This window comes from Salvelinus fontinalis, chromosome 33 (genome assembly GCF_029448725.1).
Source record: "Salvelinus fontinalis isolate EN_2023a chromosome 33, ASM2944872v1, whole genome shotgun sequence".
NCBI lineage: Eukaryota > Metazoa > Chordata > Actinopteri > Salmoniformes > Salmonidae > Salvelinus > Salvelinus fontinalis.
In genome coordinates, this window is record NC_074697.1 from 6,556,685 (window position 1) to 6,580,941 (window position 24,257).

Consider the following 24,257-nt stretch of genomic DNA (forward strand, 5'->3'; position numbering starts at 1 on the left):
GGGAGACAGTTTTGAAGGGAGGAGAGAGGGGTGAGAGAGACACAGGGAGACAGTTTTGAAGGGAGGGAGAGAGGGCTGAGAAAGACACAGGGAGACAGGGCTGAGAGAGACACAGGGATAGTTTTGAAGGGAGGAGAGAGGGGTGAGAGAGACACAGGCAGACAGTTTTGAAGGGAGGAGAGAGGGGTGAGAGCGATACAGGGAGTCGGTTTTGAAGGGAGGGAGAAAGGGCTGAGAGAGACACAGGAAGACAGTTTTGAAGGGAGGGAGAGAGGGCTGAGAGAGACACAGGGAGACAGTTTTGAAGGGAGGAGAGAGGGGTGAAAGAGATACAGGGAGACAGTTTTGAAGGGAGGAGAGGGGTGAGAGCGATACAGGGAGACAGTTTTGAAGGGAGGGAGAGAGGGCTGAGAAAGACACAGGGAGACAGTTTTGAAGGGAGGAGAGAGGGGTGAGAGTGATACAGGGAGACAGTTTTGAAGGGAGGGAGAGAGGGCTGAGAGAGACACAGGGAGAAAGTTTTGAAGGGAGGGAGAGAGGGCTGAGGGAGATACAAGAAGACAGTTTTGAAGGGAGGGAGAGAGGGGTGAGGGAGATACAGGGAGACAGTTTTGAAGGGATGGAGAGAGGGCTGAGAGAGATACAGGGAGACAGTTTTGAAGGGAGGGAGAGAGGGGTGAGGTAGATACAGGGAGACAGTTTTGAAGGGAGGGAGAGAGGGCTGAGGTAGATACAGGGAGACAGTTTTGAAGGGAGGAGAGAGGGGTGAGAGAGACACAGGGAGACAGTTTTGAAGGGAGGGAGAGAGGGGTGAGAGAGACACAGGGAGACAGTTTTGAAGGGAGGGAGAGAGGGCTGAGGTAGATACAGGGAGACAGTTTTGAAGGGAGGAGAGAGGGCTGAGAGAGACACAGGGATAGTTTTGAAGGGAGGGAGAGAGGGCTGAGGTAGATACAGGGAGACAGTTTTGAAGGGAAGGAGAGAGGGGTGAGAGAGACACAGGGAGACAGTTTTGAAGGGAGGGAGAGAGGGCGGAGAAAGACACAGGGAGACAGGGCTGAGAGAGACACAGGGATAGTTTTGAAGGGAGGAGACAGGGCTGAGAGAGACACAGGGAGACAGTTTTGAAGGGAGGAGAGAAGGCTGAGAGCGATACAGGGAGTCGGTTTTGAAGGGAGGGAGAGAGGGCTGAGAGAGACACAGGAAGATAGTTTTGAAGGGAGGGAGAGAGGGCTGAGAGAGACACAGGGAGACAGTTTTGAAGGGAGGAGAGGGGTGAGAGCGATACAGGGAGACAGTTTTGAAGGGAGGGAGAGAGGGCTGAGAAAGACACAGGGAGACAGTTTTGAAGGGAGGAGAGAGGGGTGAGAGTGATACAGGGAGACAGTTTTGAAGGGAGGGAGAGAGGGCTGAGAGAGACACAGGGAGAAAGTTTTGAAGGGAGGGAGAGAGGGCTGAGGGAGATACAAGAAGACAGTTTTGAAGGGAGGGAGAGAGGGGTGAGGGAGATACAGGGAGACAGTTTTGAAGGGATGGAGAGAGGGCTGAGAGAGATACAGGGAGACAGTTTTGAAGGGAGGGAGAGAGGGGTGAGGTAGATACAGGGAGACAGTTTTGAAGGGAGGGAGAGAGGGCTGAGGTAGATACAGGGAGACAGTTTTGAAGGGAGGAGAGAGGGGTGAGAGAGACACAGGGAGACAGTTTTGAAGGGAGGGAGAGAGGGGTGAGAGAGACACAGGGAGACAGTTTTGAAGGGAGGGAGAGAGGGCTGAGGTAGATACAGGGAGACAGTTTTGAAGGGAGGAGAGAGGGCTGAGAGAGACACAGGGATAGTTTTGAAGGGAGGGAGAGAGGGCTGAGGTAGATACAGGGAGACAGTTTTGAAGGGAGGGAGAGAGGGGTGAGAGAGACACAGGGAGACAGTTTTGAAGGGAGGGAGAGAGGGCGGAGAAAGACACAGGGAGACAGGGCTGAGAGAGACACAGGGATAGTTTTGAAGGGAGGAGAGAGGGCTGAGAGAGACACAGGGAGACAGTTTTGAAGGGAGGAGAGAAGGCTGAGAGCGATACAGGGAGTCGGTTTTGAAGGGAGGGAGAGAGGGCTGAGAGAGACACAGGAAGATAATTTTGAAGGGAGGGAGAGAGGGCTGAGAGAGACACAGGAAGATAGTTTTGAAGGGAGGGAGAGAGGGCTGAGAGAGACACAGGGAGACAGTTTTGAAGGGAGGAGAGAGGGGTGAGAGTGATACAGGGAGACAGTTTTGAAGGGAGGGAGAGAGGGCTGAGAGAGACACAGGGAGAAAGTTTTGAAGGGAGGGAGAGAGGGCTGAGGGAGATACAAGAAGACAGTTTTGAAGGGAGGGAGAGAGGGGTGAGGGAGATACAGGGAGACAGTTTTGAAGGGATGGAGAGAGGGCTGAGAGAGATACAGGGAGACAGTTTTGAAGGGAGGGAGAGAGGGGTGAGGTAGATACAGGGAGACAGTTTTGAAGGGAGGGAGAGAGGGCTGAGGTAGATACAGGGAGACAGTTTTGAAGGGAGGAGAGAGGGGTGAGAGAGACACAGGGAGACAGTTTTGAAGGGAGGGAGAGAGGGGTGAGAGAGACACAGGGAGACAGTTTTGAAGGGAGGGAGAGAGGGCTGAGGTAGATACAGGGAGACAGTTTTGAAGGGAGGAGAGAGGGCTGAGAGAGACACAGGGATAGTTTTGAAGGGAGGGAGAGAGGGCTGAGGTAGATACAGGGAGACAGTTTTGAAGGGAGGGAGAGAGGGGTGAGAGAGACACAGGGAGACAGTTTTGAAGGGAGGGAGAGAGGGCGGAGAAAGACACAGGGAGACAGGGCTGAGAGAGACACAGGGATAGTTTTGAAGGGAGGAGAGAGGGCTGAGAGAGACACAGGGAGACAGTTTTGAAGGGAGGAGAGAAGGCTGAGAGCGATACAGGGAGTCGGTTTTGAAGGGAGGGAGAGAGGGCTGAGAGAGACACAGGAAGATAGTTTTGAAGGGAGGGAGAGAGGGCTGAGAGAGACACAGGAAGATAGTTTTGAAGGGAGGGAGAGAGGGCTGAGAGAGACACAGGAATAGTTTTGAAGGGAGGGAAAGAGGGCTGAGAGAGACACAGGAAGACAGTTTTGAAGGGAGGAGAGAGGGGTGAAAGAGATACAGGGAGACAGTTTTGAAGGGAGGGTAGAGAGGGCTGAGAGAGACACAGGGAGACAGTTTTGAACGGAGGGAGCGAGGGCTGAGAGAGACACAGGGAGAGTTTTGATGGGAGGAGCGAGGGGTGAGAGAGACACAGGGAGACAGTTTTGAAGGGAGGAGAGAGGGGCGAGAGAGACACAGGGAGACAGTTTTGAAGGGAGGGAGAGAGGGCTGAGAAAGACACAGGGAGAGGGCTGAGAGAGACACAGGAATAGTTTTGAAGGGAGGAGAGAGGGGTGAGAGAGACACAGGCAGACAGTTTTGAAGGGAGGAGAGAGGGGTGAGAGCGATACAGGGAGTCGGTTTTGAAGGGAGGGAGAAAGGGCTGAGAGAGACACAGGAAGACAGTTTTGAAGGGAGGGAGAGAGGGCTGAGAGAGACACAGGGAGACAGTTTTGAAGGGAGGAGAGAGGGGTGAAAGAGATACAGGGAGACAGTTTTGAAGGGAGGAGAGGGGTGAGAGCGATACAGGGAGACAGTTTTGAAGGGAGGGAGAGAGGGCTGAGAAAGACACAGGGAGACAGTTTTGAAGGGAGGAGAGAGGGGTGAGAGTGATACAGGGAGACAGTTTTGAAGGGAGGGAGAGAGGGCTGAGAGAGACACAGGGAGAAAGTTTTGAAGGGAGGGAGAGAGGGCTGAGGGAGATACAAGAAGACAGTTTTGAAGGGAGGGAGAGAGGGGTGAGGGAGATACAGGGAGACAGTTTTGAAGGGATGGAGAGAGGGCTGAGAGATACAGGGCGACAGTTTTGAAGGGAGGAGAGGGGTGAGGTAGATACAGGGAGACAGTTTTGAAGGGATGGAGAGAGGGGTGAGAGAGACACAGGGAGAAAGTTTTGAAGGGAGGGAGAGAGGGGTGAGAGAGACACAGGGAGACAGTTTTGAAGGGAGGGAGAGAGGGCTGAGGTAGATACAGGGAGACAGTTTTGAAGGGAGGGAGAGAGGGCTGAGGTAGATACAGGGAGACAGTTTTGAAGGGAGGAGAGAGGGGCTGAGAGAGACACAGGGACACAGTTTGAAGGGAGGGAGAGAGGGGTGAGAGAGACACAGGGAGACAGTTTTGAAGGGAGGGAGAGAGGGCTGAGGTAGATACAGGGAGACAGTTTTGAAGGGAGGAGAGAGGGGTGAGGTAGATACAGGGAGACAGTTTTGAAGGGAGGGAGAGAGGGCTGAGGTAGATACAGGGAGACAGTTTTGAAGGGAGGGAGAGAGGGGTGAGAGAGACACAGGGAGACAGTTTTGAAGGGAGGGAGAGAGGGCTGAGGTAGATACAGGGAGTCAGTTTTGAAGGGAGGGAGGGAGAGAGGGCTGAGGTAGATACAGGGAGACAGTTTTGATGGGAGGAGAGAGGGGTGAGGGAAATACAGGGAGACAGTTTTGAAGGGAGGGAGAGAGGGCTGAGGTAGATACAGGGAGTCAGTTTTGAAGGGAGGGAGAGAGGGCTGAGGTAGATACAGGGAGACAGTTTTGAAGGGAGGAGAGAGGGGTGAGGTAGATACAGGGAGACAGTTTTGAAGGGATGGAGAGAGGGGTGAGAGAGACACAGGGAGACAGTTTTGAAGGGAGGGAGAGAGGGCTGATGTGTGGAGTTGGAAGTGTCTTGTTTGGAGTCAGTATTCCCCTGACTTCTGAGAGTCCACCAGCTCACCCTAACCTCCCACCCCTCAGCCCTAACCCTCACCTCCATACCCAGTTGAAGTCAACACTTTATTTTTGATAGTCCATCTGTAGATGCTCTACAGACCAACTAAAGACTATCAGTAACATTTCAACTAACTATCTACTAGCCCTAACCCTAACCTTAACCATTACCCTAACACTTATTCTGAACCTAACCCTAACCGAATCCTAACCCTAAACAAACCTTTACCCTTACCCTAACCCTTATTCTGAACCTAACCCTAACCTAACCCTAACCCTAACCCTAACCTTATCCTTAACCCTTACCCTAACCCTTAATGTAAACTTAACCCTAACCTAACCCTAACCCTAACCTTATCCTTAATCTTTAACCATTACCCTTATTGTAAACCTAACCCTAACCTAACCCTAACCCTAACCCAACCTTATCCTTAACCCTTACCCTAACCCTTATTGTAAACCTAACCTAACCCTAACCCTAACCTTATCCTTAACCCTTACCCTAACCCATATTGTCAACCTAAGCCTAACCCTAACCCTAACCTTATCCTTAACCCTTACCCTAACCCTTATTGTAAACCTAACCCTAACCCTAACCCTAACCCTAACCTAACCCTAACCCTAGGCCTAGTCCTAACACTAACCTTAATCTTTACCCTAACCCATATTGTCAACCTAACCCTAACCTAACCCTAACCCTAACCCTAACCTTATCCTTAACCCTTACCCTAACCCTTATTGTAAACCTAACCCTAACCTAACCCTAACTCTAGGCCTAACCCTAAACCTAACCTTAATCTTTAACCCTTACCCTTATTGTAAACCTAACCCTAACCTAACCCTAACCCTAACCTAACCCTAACCTAACCCTAACCCTAACCTAACCCTAACCCTAACCCTAACCCTAACCTAACCTAACCCTAACCCTAACTCTAACTCTAACCCTAGGCCTAAACCTAACCTTAATCTTTAACCCTTATTGTAAACCTAACCCTAACCTAACCCTAGGCCTAGCCCTAAACCTAACCTTAATCTTTACCCTAACCCTTATTGTAAACCTAACCCTAACCTAACCCTAACCCTAGGCCTAGTCCTAACACTAACCTTAATCTTTACCCTAACCCTTATTGTAAACCTAACCCTAACCCTAACCCTAACCCTAACCTTATCCTTAACCCTTACCCTAACCCGTATTGTAAACCTAACCCTAACCTAACCCTAACCCTAACCCTAACCTAACCCTAACCCTAGGCCTAGCCCTAACCCTAACCTTAATCTTTACCCTAACCCCTATTGTAAACCTAACTCTAACTGTAACATTAGCAACCAGTTTCTTATCAACAGATAGTCAGTTGTTTATCAACAGATAGTTTGTGGCTGGTAACACAACTATTCAAACAAAATGTGCCAGGGTTTGTATTTGGAGAGGATATGCTGATCCTAGATCTGTACATAATGCTAACTTCTACCCATAGCTAACCAAATGAGGGGACATATGTTTTGGCAGGGGAGGGGGGGGGGGGGAAATCCCTATTGGTTTCTTAGCCTTAGTAATTAGATTGCATTTTTAGACGAGGGAGGCAGGAAGGCATATACATGTGTGGTAGACATAAGAGAGAGAGAGAGACAGAGAAAAACAAAGTGTTAGTACACACACTTACACACACAAGAATTCACATACATGCACCCAGAAAGACATAATTGTAAAACAACAGAAAGACATGATGCAGAACGACAGAATCACATGATGCAGAGCAACAGAATCACATGATGACGAACAACAGAATCACAAGATGCAGAGCAACAGAATCACAAGATGCAGAACAACAGAATCACATGATGCAGAACAACAGAATCACAAGATGCAGAACAACAGAATCACATGATGCAGAACAACAGAATCACATGATGCAGAACAACAGAATCACATGATGCAGAGCAACAGAATCACATGATGCAGAGCAACAGAATCACATGATGACGAACAACAGAATCACAAGATGCAGAGCAACAGAATCACAAGATGCAGAACAACAGAATCACATGATGCAGAACAATAGAAGCACATGATGCAGAACAACAGAATCACAAGATGCAGAACAACAGAATCACATGATGCAGAACAATAGAATCACATGATGCAGAACAATAGAAACACATGATGCAGAACAACAGAATCACATGATGCAGAACAACAGAATCACATGATGCAGAACAACAGAATCACATGATGCAGAGCAACAGAATCACATGATGACGAACAACAGAATCACAAGATGCAGAACAACAGAATCACAAGATGCAGAACAACAGAATCACATGATGCAGAACAACAGAATCACATGATGCAGAACAATAGAAACACATGATGCAGAACAACAGAATCACATGATGCAGAACAACAGAATCACATGATGCAGAACAATAGAATCACATGATGCAGAACAATAGAATCACATGATGCAGAACAATAGAAACACAAGATGCAGAACAACAGAATCACATGATGCAGAACAATAGAATCACATGATGCAGAACAATAGAAACACATGATGCAGAACAATAGAAACACAAGATGCAGAACAACAGAATCACATGATGCAGAACAATAGAATCACATGATGGAGAACAATAGAAACACATGATGCAGAACAACAGAATCACAAGATGCAGAACAACAGAATCACATGATGCAGAACAATAGAATCACATGATGCAGAACAATAGAAACACATGATGCAGAACAACAGAATCACATGATGCAGAACAATATAATCACATGATGCAGAACAACAGAATCACATGATGCAGAACAATAGAATCACATGATGCAGAACAATAGAAACACATGATGCAGAACAACAGAATCACATGATGCAGAACAACAGAATCACATGATGCAGAACAATAGAAACACATGACGCAGAACAATAGAAACACATGATGCAGAACAATATAATCACATGATGCAGAACAACAGAATCACAAGATGCAGAACAACAGAATCACAAGATGCAGAACAACAGAATCACATGATGCAGAACAACAGAATCACATGATGCAGAACAACAGAATCACATGATGCAGAACAACAGGATCACATGATGCAGAACAACAGAATCACATGATGCAGAACAACAGAATCACATGATGCAGAACAATAAAAACACATGATGCAGAACAATAGAAACACGTGATGTAGAACAATGCCATTATCTGCTGGGATGGAGAGAAAGAAGAGAGAATAACAAAAACAATGTCTCACTGTTATTGATTCCTTCTGCCCAGCAGTTTCTACTGCTACTGAACTCACCAGGCGAGAAGACGGGAGACAACGTGAGGCGAGGTGAGAACAGATGACGGGAGACAACGTGAGGCGAGGTGAGAACAGATGACGGGAGACAATGTGATGTAAGGAGAGAACAGATGACGGCAGACAACGTGAGGCGAGGTGACAACAGATGACGGGAGACAACGTGAGGCGAGGTGAGAACAGATGACGGGAGACAATGTGATGTAAGGAGAGAACATATGACGGCAGACAACGGAGGCGAGGTGACAACAGATGACAGGAGACAACGTGAGGCGAGGAGAGAACAGATGACGGGAGACAATGTGAGGCGAGGTGAGAACAGATGACTGGAGACAACGTGAGGCGAGGTGAGAACAGATAACGGGAGACAACGTTAGTCGAGGTGAGAACAGATGACTGGAGACAACGTGAGGCGAGGTGAGAACAGATGACGGGAGACAACGTGAGGCGAGGTGAGAACAGATGACGGGAGACAACGTGAGGCGAGGTGAGAACAGATGACTGGAGACAATGTGATGTAAGGCGAGAACAGATGACTGGAGACAATGTGATGTAAGGCGAGAACAGATGACGGGAGACAACGTGAGGCTAGGTGAGAACAGATGACGGGAGACAACGTGAGGCGAGGTGAGAACAGATGACGGGAGACAACGTGAGGCGAGGTGAGAACAGATGACTGGAGACAATGTGATGTAAGGTGAGATCAGATGACGGGACACAACGTGAGGCAAGGAGAGAACAGATGACGGGAGACAACGTGAGGCGAGGAGAGAACAGATGACTGGGGACAACGTGAGGCGAGGTGAGAACAGATGACGGGAGACAATGTGAGGCGAGGTGAGAACAGATGACGGGAGACAACGTGATGCGAGGTGAGAACAGATGACTGGAGACAACGTGAGGATAGGAGAGAACAGATAACGGGAGACAACGTGAGGCGAGGTGAGAACAGATGACGGGAGACAACGTGAGGCGAGGTGAGAACAGATGACGGGAGACAATGTGATGTAAGGCGAGAACAGATGACGGGAGACAACGTGAGGCTAGGTGACAACAGATGACGGGAGACAACGTGAGGCGAGGTGAGAACAGATGACGGGAGACAACGTGAGGCGAGGTGAGAACAGATGACTGGAGACAATGTGATGTAAGGTGAGATCAGATGACTGGAGACAACGTGAGGCGAGGTGAGAACAGATGACGGGAGACAACGTGAAGCGAGGTGAGAACAGATGACGGGACACAACGTGAGGCAAGGAGAGAACAGATGACGGGAGACAACGTGAGGCGAGGAGAGAACAGATGACTGGGGACAACGTGAGGCGAGGTGAGAACAGATGACGGGAGACAATGTGAGGCGAGGTGAGAACAGATGACGGGAGACAACGTGATGCGAGGTGAGAACAGATGACTGGAGACAACGTGAGGATAGGAGAGAACAGATAACGGGAGACAACGTGAGGCGAGGTGAGAACAGATGACGGGAGACAACGTGAGGCGAGGTGAGAACAGATGACGGGAGACAACGTGAGGCGAGGTGAGAACAGATGACTGGAGACAACGTGAGGCAAGGAGAGAACAGATGACGGGAGACAATGTGATGTAAGGCGAGAACAGATGACTGGAGACAACGTGAGGCGAGGTGAGAACAGATGACGGGAGACAACGTGAGGCGAGGTGAGAACAGATGACTGGAGACAACGTGAGGCGAGGAGAGAATAGATGACGTGAGACAACGTGAGGCAAGGAGAGAACAGATGACTGGAGACAATGTGAGGCGAGGTGAGAACAGAGGACTGGAGACAACGTGAGGCGAGGAGAGAACAGATGACTGGAGACAACGTGAGGCGAGGTGAGAACAGATAACTGGAGACAACATGAGGCGAGGTGAAAACATATGACGGGAGACATCGTGAGGCGAGAAGAGAACAGATGACAGGAGACAACGTGAGGCGAGGTGAGAACATATGACGGGAGACATCGTGAGGAGAGAAGAGAACAGATGACAGGAGACAACGTGAGGCGAGGTGAGAACATATAACGGGAGACATCGTGAGGCGAGGTGAGAACAGATGACTGGAGACAACGTGAGGCGAGGAGAGAACAGATGACGGGAGACAACGTGAGGCGAGGAGAGATGAGATGACTGGAGACAACGTGAGGCGAGGTGAGAACAGATGACGGGAGACAATGTGAGGCGAGGAGAGAACAGATGACGGGAGACAACGTGAGGCGAGGAGAGAAGAGATGACGGGAGACAACGTGAGGCGAGGAGAGAACAGATGACGGGAGATAACGTGAGGCGAGGTGAGAACAGATGACGGGAGACAATGTGAGGCGAGGTGAGAACAGATGACGGGAGACAACGTGAGGCGAGGAGAGAACAGATGACGGCAGACAACGCGAGGAGAGGTGAGAACAGATGACTGGAGACAACGTGAGGCGAGGTGAGAACAGATGACGGGAGACAACGCGAGGCGAGGTGAGAACAGATGACTGGAGACAACGTGAGGCGAGGAGAGAATAGATGACTGGAGACAACGTGAGGCGAGGTGAGAACAGATGACGGGAGACAACGTGAGGCGAGGTGAGAACAGATGACGGGAGACAACGTGAGGCGAGGAGAGAACAGATGACGGGAGACAACGTGAGGCGAGGTGGGAACAGATGACTGGAGACAACGTGAGGCGAGGTGAGAACAGATGACTGGAGACAACGTGAGGCGTGGAGAAAAGAGATGACGGGAGACAACGTGAGGCGAGGTGAGAACAGATGACTGGAGACAACGTGAGGCGAGGTGAGAACAGATGATGGGAGACAACGTGAGGCGAGGTGAGAACAGATGACTGGAGACAAGGTGAGGCGAGGTGAGAACAGATGACTGGAGACAACGTGAGGCGAGGTGAGAACAGATGACTGGAGACAACGTGAGGCGAGGTGAGAACAGATGACTGGAGACAACGTGAGGCGAGGTGAGAACAGATGACTGGAGACAACGTGAGGCGAGGTGAGAACAGATGACTGGAGACAACGTGAGGCGAGGTGAGAACAGATGACTGGAGACAACGTGAGGCGAGGTGAGGACAGACGACTGGAGACATCGTGAGGCGAGGATAGAACAGATGACAGGAGACAACGTGAGGCGAGGTGAGAACATATAACGGGAGACATCGTGAGGCGAGGTGAGAACAGATGACTGGAGACAACGTGAGGCGAGGAGAGAACAGATGACGGGAGACAACGTGAGGCGAGGAGAGATGAGATGACTGGAGACAACGTGAGGCGAGGTGAGAACAGATGACGGGAGACAATGTGAGGCGAGGAGAGAACAGATGACGGGAGACAACGTGAGGCGAGGAGAGAAGAGATGACGGGAGACAACGTGAGGCGAGGAGAGAACAGATGACGGGAGACAACGTGAGGCGAGGTGAGAACAGATGACTGGAGACAATGTGATGTAAGGTGAGATCAGATGACTGGAGACAACATGAGGCGAGGTGAGAACAGATGACGGGAGACAACGTGAAGCGAGGTGAGAACAGATGACGGGACACAACGTGAGGCAAGGAGAGAACAGATGACGGGAGACAACGTGAGGCGAGGAGAGAACAGATGACTGGAGACAACGTGAGGCGAGGTGAGAACAGATGAAGGGAGACAATGTGAGGCGAGGTGAGAACAGATGACGGGAGACAATGTGATGTAAGGCGAGAACAGATGACGGGAGACAACGTGAGGCTAGGTGACAACAGATGACGGGAGACAACGTGAGGCGAGGTGAGAACAGATGACGGGAGACAACGTGAGGCGAGGTGAGAACAGATGACTGGAGACAATGTGATGTAAGGTGAGATCAGATGACTGGAGACAACGTGAGGCGAGGTGAGAACAGATGACGGGAGACAACGTGAAGCGAGGTGAGAACAGATGACGGGACACAACGTGAGGCAAGGAGAGAACAGATGACGGGAGACAACGTGAGGCGAGGAGAGAACAGATGACTGGGGACAACGTGAGGCGAGGTGAGAACAGATGACGGGAGACAATGTGAGGCGAGGTGAGAACAGATGACGGGAGACAACGTGATGCGAGGTGAGAACAGATGACTGGAGACAACGTGAGGATAGGAGAGAACAGATAACGGGAGACAACGTGAGGCGAGGTGAGAACAGATGACGGGAGACAACGTGAGGCGAGGTGAGAACAGATGACGGGAGACAACGTGAGGCGAGGTGAGAACAGATGACTGGAGACAACGTGAGGCAAGGAGAGAACAGATGACGGGAGACAATGTGATGTAAGGCGAGAACAGATGACTGGAGACAACGTGAGGCGAGGTGAGAACAGATGACGGGAGACAACGTGAGGCGAGGTGAGAACAGATGACTGGAGACAACGTGAGGCGAGGAGAGAATAGATGACGTGAGACAACGTGAGGCAAGGAGAGAACAGATGACTGGAGACAATGTGAGGCGAGGTGAGAACAGAGGACTGGAGACAACGTGAGGCGAGGAGAGAACAGATGACTGGAGACAACGTGAGGCGAGGTGAGAACAGATAACTGGAGACAACATGAGGCGAGGTGAAAACATATGACGGGAGACATCGTGAGGCGAGAAGAGAACAGATGACAGGAGACAACGTGAGGCGAGGTGAGAACATATGACGGGAGACATCGTGAGGAGAGAAGAGAACAGATGACAGGAGACAACGTGAGGCGAGGTGAGAACATATAACGGGAGACATCGTGAGGCGAGGTGAGAACAGATGACTGGAGACAACGTGAGGCGAGGAGAGAACAGATGACGGGAGACAACGTGAGGCGAGGAGAGATGAGATGACTGGAGACAACGTGAGGCGAGGTGAGAACAGATGACGGGAGACAATGTGAGGCGAGGAGAGAACAGATGACGGGAGACAACGTGAGGCGAGGAGAGAAGAGATGACGGGAGACAACGTGAGGCGAGGAGAGAACAGATGACGGGAGATAACGTGAGGCGAGGTGAGAACAGATGACGGGAGACAATGTGAGGCGAGGTGAGAACAGATGACGGGAGACAACGTGAGGCGAGGAGAGAACAGATGACGGCAGACAACGCGAGGAGAGGTGAGAACAGATGACTGGAGACAACGTGAGGCGAGGTGAGAACAGATGACGGGAGACAACGCGAGGCGAGGTGAGAACAGATGACTGGAGACAACGTGAGGCGAGGAGAGAATAGATGACTGGAGACAACGTGAGGCGAGGACAGAACAGATGACGGGAGACAACGTGAGGTGAGGTGAGAACAGATGACGGGAGACAACGTGAGGCGAGGAGAGAACAGATGACTGGAGACAACGTGAGGCGAGGTGAGAACAGATGACTGGAGACAACGTGAGGCGAGGTGAGAACAGATGACTGGAGACAACGTGAGGCGAGGTGAGAACAGATGACGGGAGACAACGTGAGGCGAGGAGAGAACAGATGACGGGAGACAACGTGAGGCGAGGTGGGAACAGATGACTGGAGACAACGTGAGGCGAGGTGAGAACAGATGACTGGAGACAACGTGAGGCGTGGAGAAAAGAGATGACGGGAGACAACGTGAGGCGAGGTGAGAACAGATGACTGGAGACAACGTGAGGCGAGGTGAGAACAGATGATGGGAGACAACGTGAGGCGAGGTGAGAACAGATGACTGGAGACAAGGTGAGGCGAGGTGAGAACAGATGACTGGAGACAACGTGAGGCGAGGTGAGAACAGATGACTGGAGACAACGTGAGGCGAGGTGAGAACAGATGACTGGAGACAACGTGAGGCGAGGTGAGAACAGATGACTGGAGACAACGTGAGGCGAGGTGAGAACAGATGACTGGAGACAACGTGAGGCGAGGTGAGAACAGATGACTGGAGACAACGTGAGGCGAGGTGAGGACAGACGACTGGAGACATCGTGAGGCGAGGATAGAACAGATGACAGGAGACAACGTGAGGCGAGGTGAGAACATATAACGGGAGACATCGTGAGGCGAGGTGAGAACAGATGACTGGAGACAACGTGAGGCGAGGAGAGAACAGATGACGGGAGACAACGTGAGGCGAGGAGAGATGAGATGACTGGAGACAACGTGAGGCGAGGTGAGAACAGATGACGGGAGACAATGTGAGGCGAGGAGAGAACAGATGACGGGAGACAACGTGAGGCGAGGAGAGAAGAGATGACGGGAGACAACGTGAGGCGAGGAGAGAACAGATGACGGGAGACAACGTGAGGCGAGGTGAGAACAGATGACTGGAGACAATGTGATGTAAGGTGAGATCAGATGACTGGAGACAACATGAGGCGAGGTGAGAACAGATGACGGGAGACAACGTGAAGCGAGGTGAGAACAGATGACGGGACACAACGTGAGGCAAGGAGAGAACAGATGACGGGAGACAACGTGAGGCGAGGAGAGAACAGATGACTGGAGACAACGTGAGGCGAGGTGAGAACAGATGAAGGGAGACAATGTGAGGCGAGGTGAGAACAGATGACGGGAGACAACGTGAGACGAGGAGAGAACAGATGACGGGAGACAACGTGAGGCGAGGTGGGAACAGATGACTGGAGACAACGTGAGGCGAGGTGAGAACAGATGACTGGAGACAACGTGAGGCGAGGAGAAAAGAGATGACGGGAGACAACGTGAGGCGAGGTGAGAACAGATGACTGGAGACAACGTGAGGCGAGGTGAGAACAGATGATGGGAGACAACGTGAGGCGAGGTGAGAACAGATGACTGGAGACAACGTGAGGCGAGGTAAGAACAGATGACTGGAGACAACGTGAGGCGAGGTGAGAACAGATGACTGGAGACAACGTGAGGCGAGGTGAGAACAGATGACTGGAGACAACGTGAGGCGAGGTGAGAACAGATGACTGGAGACAACGTGAGGCGAGGTGAGAACAAATGACTGGAGACAACGTGATGCGAGGAGAGAACAGATGACTGGAGACAACGTGAGGCGAGGAGAGAACAGATGACGGGAGACAATGTGATGTAAGGCGAGAACAGACAATGGAAGATGACTTGAGGCGAGAACAGACAATGGTAGACGAAGTGAGGCGAGGCAAGAACAGGCCACAAGAGAGAATAGTAGATTAGATTAACTATGGTGACAATTACTGGATATTAACCTATGATACATGTCAAATGTAAAGTAAATATTTTTTTGAGACATGGAATTAACCATTTCTTATCGCTTAACTCAAGAGACGGACATGATCCAGTACAATATTGCCATGTCTTTGCTAGAAGTAGATTACTGGAAGCATATCTGTACCAAGGACAGGCTGTACTGTCTAGAAGCCTGGGTGTTCAATACAGTACATGTCTGTGGGAGAACAGGATTTCTTCACTTAAAAACACTTGTGCACAGTCGTGAAGAAGGTGTGACAATGACTTTTCACCCTCAGGAAGCTGAAAAAAGTTTGGCATGGGCCCTCAAATCTTGACTGGCTGCATCACTCACTGGTATGGCAATAGCACTGCCCTATACATCACTAGGGCCGAGCTCCCTGCCATCCAGAACATCTATCTCAGGCGGTTGGGAAGGAAGGCCTGGAAAAGGTCCAACAATCCAAGCCATAGACTAATCTCTTTATTTCCATCACGACAAGTGGTACCGGTGCATTATGTCTGACACCAACAGGCTCTCAGGGTTCGTACAGACAGTGGCAAGTCAAATTCAAGGACTTTCAAGTACTTTTTTAAGTACTAATATTTATTTTCAAGGCCCATGCATTTGTAATAGTTCACTTCATGCAATTGTTTCTAGTTGCCACCATTTTTTAAAATGTTGTATTCATCGCTACCTTACAAGTTTTACTCAAGAACACATTGTTTCACTACTTATTTACTACAGGTGGTAAGTCAGTACGGATGATTATGTAATTTCAGCAGTGATGAGCAGAGTTTTGGGACATGCCTACTTGTGAATACACATTTCCTATTCTCATTGCTACACAATTCTAGCTTAATGACTGTGTTTTAATTGGGCATTTGGGAAACTACTACTTAAAAGCTATGAAAAGCGTCTTGCTTCCAACTGGCAGCTTTAGTGTCGCCGGTCGGGAGAAGGGCGAGTAGGCTGTGTGAGGAAAACGGCAAGTGAATGGCCACCAGAATGGCAGGAACACGGCTACTGATTGATATTGCGGGCGCTCTGTGAATGAAGCGATTGGTGAAAAAGCTCTGGAGGTTGTTGCAAAGAGAAAATCACATAACTTAGAACAGGCACCAGCAAGATGCAGTGTTGTGTCTTTCCCCTTGATAATGTAGAACTGTTGACAGCAGGATGTAGTGTTGTGTCTTTCCCCTTCATAATGTAGAACTGTTGACAGCAGGATGTAGTGTTGTGTCTTTCCCCTTCATAATGTAGAACTGTTGACAGCAGGATGTAGTGTTGTGTCTTTCCCCTTCATAATGTAGAACTGTTGACAGCAGGATGTAGTGTTGTGTCTTTCCCCTTCATAATGTAGAACTGTTGACAGCAGGATGCAGTGTCTTTCCCCTTCATAATGTAGAACTGTTGACAGCAGGATGTAGTGTTGTGTCTTTCCCCTTCATAATGTAGAACTGTTGACAGCAGGATGTAGTGTTGTGTCTTTCCCCTTCATAATGTAGAACTGTTGACAGCAGGATGTAGTGTTGTGTCTTTCCCCTTCATAATGTAGAACTGTTGACAGCAGGATGTAGTGTTGTGTCTTTCCCCTTCATAATGTAGAACTGTTGACAGCAGGATATAGTGTTGTGTCTTTCCCCTTCATAATGTAGAACTGTTGACAGCAGGATGTAGTGTTGTATCTTTCCCCTTCATAATGTAGAACTGTTGACAGCAGGATGTAGTGTTGTGTCTTTCCCCTTCATAATGTAGAACTGTTGACAGCAGGATGCAGTGTCTTTCCCCTTCATAATGTAGAACTGTTGACAGCAGGATGTAGTGTTGAATCTTTCCCCTTCATAATGTAGAACTGTTGACAGCAGGATGTAGTGTTGTGTCTTTCCCCTTCATAATGTAGAACTGTTGACAGCAGGATGTAGTGTTGTGTCTTTCCCCTTCATAATGTAGAACTGTTGACAGCAGGATGCAGTGTCTTTCCCCTTCATAATGTAGAACTGTTGACAGCAGGATGCAGTGTCTTTCCCCTTCATAATGTAGAACTGTTGACAGCAGGATGTAGTGTTGTGTCTTTCCCCTTCATAATGTAGAACTGTTGACAGCAGGATATAGTGTTGTGTCTTTCCCCTTCATAATGTAGAACTGTTGACAGCAGGATGTAGTGTTGTATCTTTCCCCTTCATAATGTAGAACTGTTGACAGCAGGATGTAGTGTTGTGTCTTTCCCCTTCATAATGTAGAACTGTTGACAGCAGGATGTAGTGTTGTGTCTTTCCCCTTCATAATGTAGAACTGTTGACAGCAGGATGTAGTGTTGTGTCTTTCCCCTTCATAATGTAGAACTGTTGACAGCAGGATGTAGTGTTGTGTCTTTCCCCTTCATAATGTAGAACTGTTGACAGCAGGATGTAGTGTTGTATCTTTCCCCTTCATAATGTAGAACTGTTGACAGCAGGATGCAGTGTTGTGTCTTTCCCCTTCATAATGTAGAACTGTTGACAGCAGGATGTAGTGTTGTGTCTTTCCCCTTCATAATGTAGAACTGTTGACAGCAGGATGCAGTGTCTTTCCCCTTCATAATGTAGAACTGTTGACAGCAGGATGTAGTGTTGTGTCTTTCCCCTTCATAATGTAGAACTGTTGACAGCAGGATGTAGTGTTGTGTCTTTCCCCTTCATAATGTAGAACTGTTGACAGCAGGATGTAGTGTTGTGTCTTTCCCCTTCATAATGTAGAACTGTTGACAGCAGGATGTAGTGTTGTGTCTTTCCCCTTCATAATGTAGAACTGTTGACAGCAGGATGTAGTGTTGTGTCTTTCCCCTTCATAATGTAGAACTGTTGACAGCAGGATGTAGTGTTGTGTCTTTCCCCTTCATAATGTAGAACTGTTGACAGCAGGATGTAGTGTTGTGTCTTTCCCCCTTCACGTGGCTCTTCAGGGACGATTTGCTCACAATGTCAACGTCTGACACATGTTTTGCACCTTACACAGTGTCGGTTGGTTGGGTCCAGTGATGTAGTGGAAAAAAAGGTGGGTAAGATATACTGAACAAAAACGTAAAATTCAACATGTAAATTGTTGGTCCCATGTTTCATGAGCTGAAAAAAAAAGATTCCAGAAATTGTCCACACGCACAAAAGGCAGGATATGAATTTATATTTTCCCGGCTTTTTAGCTATTGATGTGACCTTCTGGCAGCGTCTAATAAGTCAGTTCTGCTCGTGCATGGATGAGATTCAGTGTGGGTGGAGTGAGCGCAATCACCTGGCAAGCACAGTGCTAAACGTGAGGAAATTAAACTCAGTATTCTACCTGGAAATTAATTCACAAGACCAATGCATATTTATAATATTTTTCATGAACTAATTTGATCGTTATCTGTTCTCCTCTAAAAAATAATTCAAGTACAATTCAGGTACCAACTTGAGAAAATGTCTGATTTTCTAGGTATTCCAGGACTTGAATTTTATTGTGCCAAATTCAAGTACTTTAAGCAACTCAAGCACCTAGTGTGAACCCTGCTCTTGAACATCTTTTATCCCCGGGCAAAAAGAATGAAAAACAGCTACAAGGACTATAAAAGTTAACCTTGGGTCTTTATTGACCTTTTTGTTTTACTCTCTATACACACAAACGCTGTCACTCCAATACACTCACACGCTGTCACTCCAATACACTCACACGCTGTCACTCCAATACACTCACACGCTGTCACTCCAATACACTCACACGCTGTCACTCCAATACACTCACACGCTGTCACTCCAATACACTCACACGCTGTCACTCCAATACACTCACACGCTGTCACTCCAATACACTCACAAGCTGTCACTCCAATACACTCACACGCTGTCACTCCAATACACTCACACACTGTCACTCCAATACACTCACACGCTGTCACTCCAATACACTCACACGCTGTCACTACAATACACTCACACGCTGTCACTCCAATACACTCACACGCTGTCACTCCAATACACTCACACGCTGTCACTCCAATACACTCATACGCTGTCACTCCAATACACTCACACGCTGTCACTCCAATACAATCACACGCTGTCACTCCAATACACTCACACACTGTCACTCCAATCCACTCACACACTGTCACTCCAATACACTCACACGCTGTCACTCCAATACACTCACACACTGTCACTCCAATCCACTCACACGCTGTCACTCCAATACACTCACACGCTGTCACTCCAATACACTCACACGCTGTCACTCCAATACACTCACACGCTGTCACTCCAATACACTCACACGCTGTCACTCCAGCAAACTCACACGCTGTCACTCCAATACACTCACACGCTGTCACTCCAATACACTCACACGCTGTCACTCCAGCACACTCACACGCTGTCACTCCAATACACTCACACGCTGTCACTCCAATACACTCACACGCTGTCACTCCAATACACTCACACGCTGTCACTCCAATACACTCACACGCTGTCACTCCAATACACTCACACGCTGTCACTCCAATACACTCACACGCTGTCACTCCAGCAAACTCACACGCTGTCACTCCAATACACTCACACGCTGTCACTCCAATACACTCACACGCTGTCACTCCAGCACACTCACACGCTGTCACTCCAATACACTCACACGCTGTCACTCCAATACACTCACACGCTGTCACTCCAATACACTCACACGCTGTCACTCCAATACACTCACACGCTGTCACTCCAATACACTCACACGCTGTCACTCCAATACACTCACACGCTGTCACTCCAATACACTCACACGCTGTCACTCCAATACACTCACACGCTGTCACTCCAATACACTCACACACTGTCACTCCAATACACTCACACGCTGTCACTCCAATACACTCACACGCTGTCACTCCAATACACTCACACACTGTCACTCCAATACACTCACACGCTGTCACTCCAATACACTCATACGCTGTCACTCCAATACACTCACACGCTGTCACTCCAATACACTCACACGCTGTCACTCCAATACACTCACACGCTGTCACTCCAATACACTCACACGCTGTCACTCCAGCAAACTCACACGCTGTCACTCCAATACACTCACACGCTGTCACTCCAATACACTCACACGCTGTCACTCCAGCACACTCACACGCTGTCACTCCAATACACTCACACGCTGTCACTCCAATACACTCACACGCTGTCACTCCAATACACTCACACGCTGTCACTCCAATACACTCACACGCTGTCACTCCAATACACTCACACGCTGTCACTCCAATACACTCACACGCTGTCACTCCAATACACTCACACGCTGTCACTCCAATACACTCACACGCTGTCACTCCAATACACTCACACGCTGTCACTCCAATACACTCACACGCTGTCACTCCAATACACTCACACGCTGTCACTCCAATACACTCACACGCTGTCACTCCAATACACTCACACACTGTCACTCCAATACACTCACACGCTGTCACTCCAATACACTCACACGCTGTCACTCCAATACACTCACACACTGTCACTCCAATACACTCACACGCTGTCACTCCAATACACTCATACGCTGTCACTCCAATACACTCACACGCTGTCACTCCAATACACTCACACGCTGTCACTCCAATACACTCACACGCTGTCACTCCAATACACTCACACGCTGTCACTCCAATACACTCACACGCTGTCACTCCAATCCACTCACACGCTGTCACTCCAATACAATCACACGCTGTCACTCCAATACACTCACACGCTGTCACTCCAATACACTCATACGCTGTCACTCCAATACACTCACACGCTGTCACTCCAATACACTCACACGCTGTCACTCCAATACACTCACACGCTGTCACTCCAACACACTCACTCCGTCATCTGCTCACTCACATAATATGTACATACGTTGATACTGACTCCACACACACACACACACACACACACACACACACACACACACACACACACACACACACACACACACACACACACACACACACACACACACACACACACACACACACACACACACACACACACACACACAAACATGATTCTTGTGGCAATGAGAGTAACATGTCCACTCACATACAAGCTGCTGCTACTCTATTTATCTTTTATCCAGATGCCTAGTCACCTAACCCCTACACATGTCCACCTCCATCACTCCAGTATCCCTGCACATTGCACATATGGTATTGGAACTGACCCTGTATTTAATATGGTATTGAACTGACCCTGTATTTAATATGGTATTGAACTGACCCTGTATATAGTATGGTATTGAACTGACCCTGTATATAGTATTGTATTGAACTGACCCTGTATATAGTATTGTATTGAACTGACCCTGTATATAGTATTGTATTGAACTGACCCCGTATATAGTATGGTATTGGAACTGACCCTGTATATAGTATTGTATTGAACTGACCCCGTATATAGTATGGTATTGAACTGACCCCGTATATAGTATGGTATTAAACTGACCCCGTTTATAGTATGGTATTGAACTGACCCTGTATATAGTATTGTATTGAACTGACCCTGTATATAGTATTGTATTGAACTGACCCTGTATATAGTATGGTATTGGAACTGACCCTGTATATAGTATTGTATTGAACTGACCCTGTATATAGTATGTATTGGAACTGACCCTGTATATAGTATTGTATTGAACTGACCCTGTATATAGTATGGTACTGAACTGACCCTGTATATAGTATGGTATTGAACTGACCCTGTATATAGTATGGTATTGAACTGACCCTGTATATAGTATGGTATTGAACTGACCCTGTATATAGTATTGTATTGAACTGACCCTGTATATAGTATGGTATTGAACTGACCCTGTATATAGTATTGTATGGAACTGACCCTGTATATAGTATTGTATTGAACTGACCCTGTATATAGTATGGTATTGAACTGACCCTGTATATAGTATGGTATTGAACTGACCCTGTATATAGTATTGTATTGAACTGACCCCGTATATAGTATGGTATTGAACTGACCCTGTATATAGTATGGTATTGAACTGACCCTGTATATAGTATGGTATTGAACTGACCCTGTATATAGTATTGTATTGAACTGACCCCGTATATAGTATGGTATTGAACTGACCCTGTATATAGTATGGTATTGAACTGACCCTGTATATAGTATTGCATTGGAACTGACCCCGTATATAGTATGGTATTGAACTGACCCTGTATATAGTATTGTATTGAACTGACCCTGTATATAGTATGGTATTGAACTGACCCTGTATATAGTATTGTATTGAACTGACCCTGTATATAGTATGGTATTGAACTGACCCTGTATATAGTATGGTTTTAACTGACCCCGTATATAGTGTGGTATTGAACTGACCCTGTATATAGTATGGTACTGAACTGACCCTGTATATAGTATGGTACTGAACTGACCCTGTATATAGTATGGTACTGAACTGACCCTGTATATAGTATGGTATTGTAACTGACCCTGTATATAGTATGGTATTGAACTGACCCTGTATTTAATATGGTATTGGAACTGACCCTGTATATAGTATGGTATTAGCTGACCCTGTATATAGTATGGTTTTGAACTGACCCCGTATATAGTATTGTATTGGAACTGACCCCATATATAGTATTGTATTGAACTGACCCTGTATATAGTATGGTATTAACTGACCCTGTATATAGTATGGTTTTGAACTGACCCTGTATATAATATGGTATTGAACTGACCCTGTATATAGTATGGTACTGAACTGACCCTGTATATAGTATGGTATTGAACTGACCCTGTATATAGTATTGTATTGAACTGACCCTGTATATAGTATGGTATTGAACTGACCCTGTATATAGTATTGTATTGAACTGACCCTGTATATAGTATTGTATTGAACTGACCCTGTATATAGTATTGTATGGAACTGACCCTGTATATAGTATTATATTGAACTGACCCTGTATATAGTATGGTATTGAACTGACCCTGTATATAGTATTGTATTGAACTGACCCTGTATATAGTATGGTATTGGAACTGACCCTGTATATAGTATTGTATTGAACTGACCCTGTATATAGTATTGTATTGAACTGACCCTGTATATAGTATGGTATTGAACTGACCCTGTATATAGTATGGTATTGAACTGACCCTTTATATAGTATGGTATTGAACTGACCCTGTATATAGTATTGTATTGGAACTGACCCTGTATATAGCATGTTATTGAACTGACCCTGTATATAGTATGGTATTGAACTGACCCCGTATATAGTATGGTATTGAACTGACCCTGTATATAGTATGGTATTGAACTGACCCCGTATATAGTATGGTATTGAACTGACCCCGTATATAGTATGGTTTTAACTGACCCCGTATATAGTGTGGTATTGAACTGACCCAGTATATAGTATGGTACTGAACTGACCCTGTATATAGTATGGTACTGAACTGACCCTGTATATATTATGGTACTGAACTGACCCTGCATATAGTATGGTACTGAACTGACCCTGTATATAGTATGGTATTGAACTGACCCTGTATATAGTATGGTACTGAACTGACCCTGTATATAGTATGGTATTGAACTGACCCTGTATATAGTATGGTATTGGAACTGACCCTGTATATAGTATGGTATTAGCTGACCCTGTATATAGTATGGTATTGTAACTGACCCTGTATATAGTATGGTATTGAACTGACCCTGTATTTAGTATGGTATTGGAACTGACCCTGTATATAGTATGGTATTGAACTGACCCTTTATATAGTATGGTATTGAACTGACCCTGTATATAGTATTGTATTGGAACTGACCCTGTATATAGCATGTTATTGAACTGACCCTGTATATAGTATGGTATTGAACTGACCCCGTATATAGTATGGTATTGAACTGACCC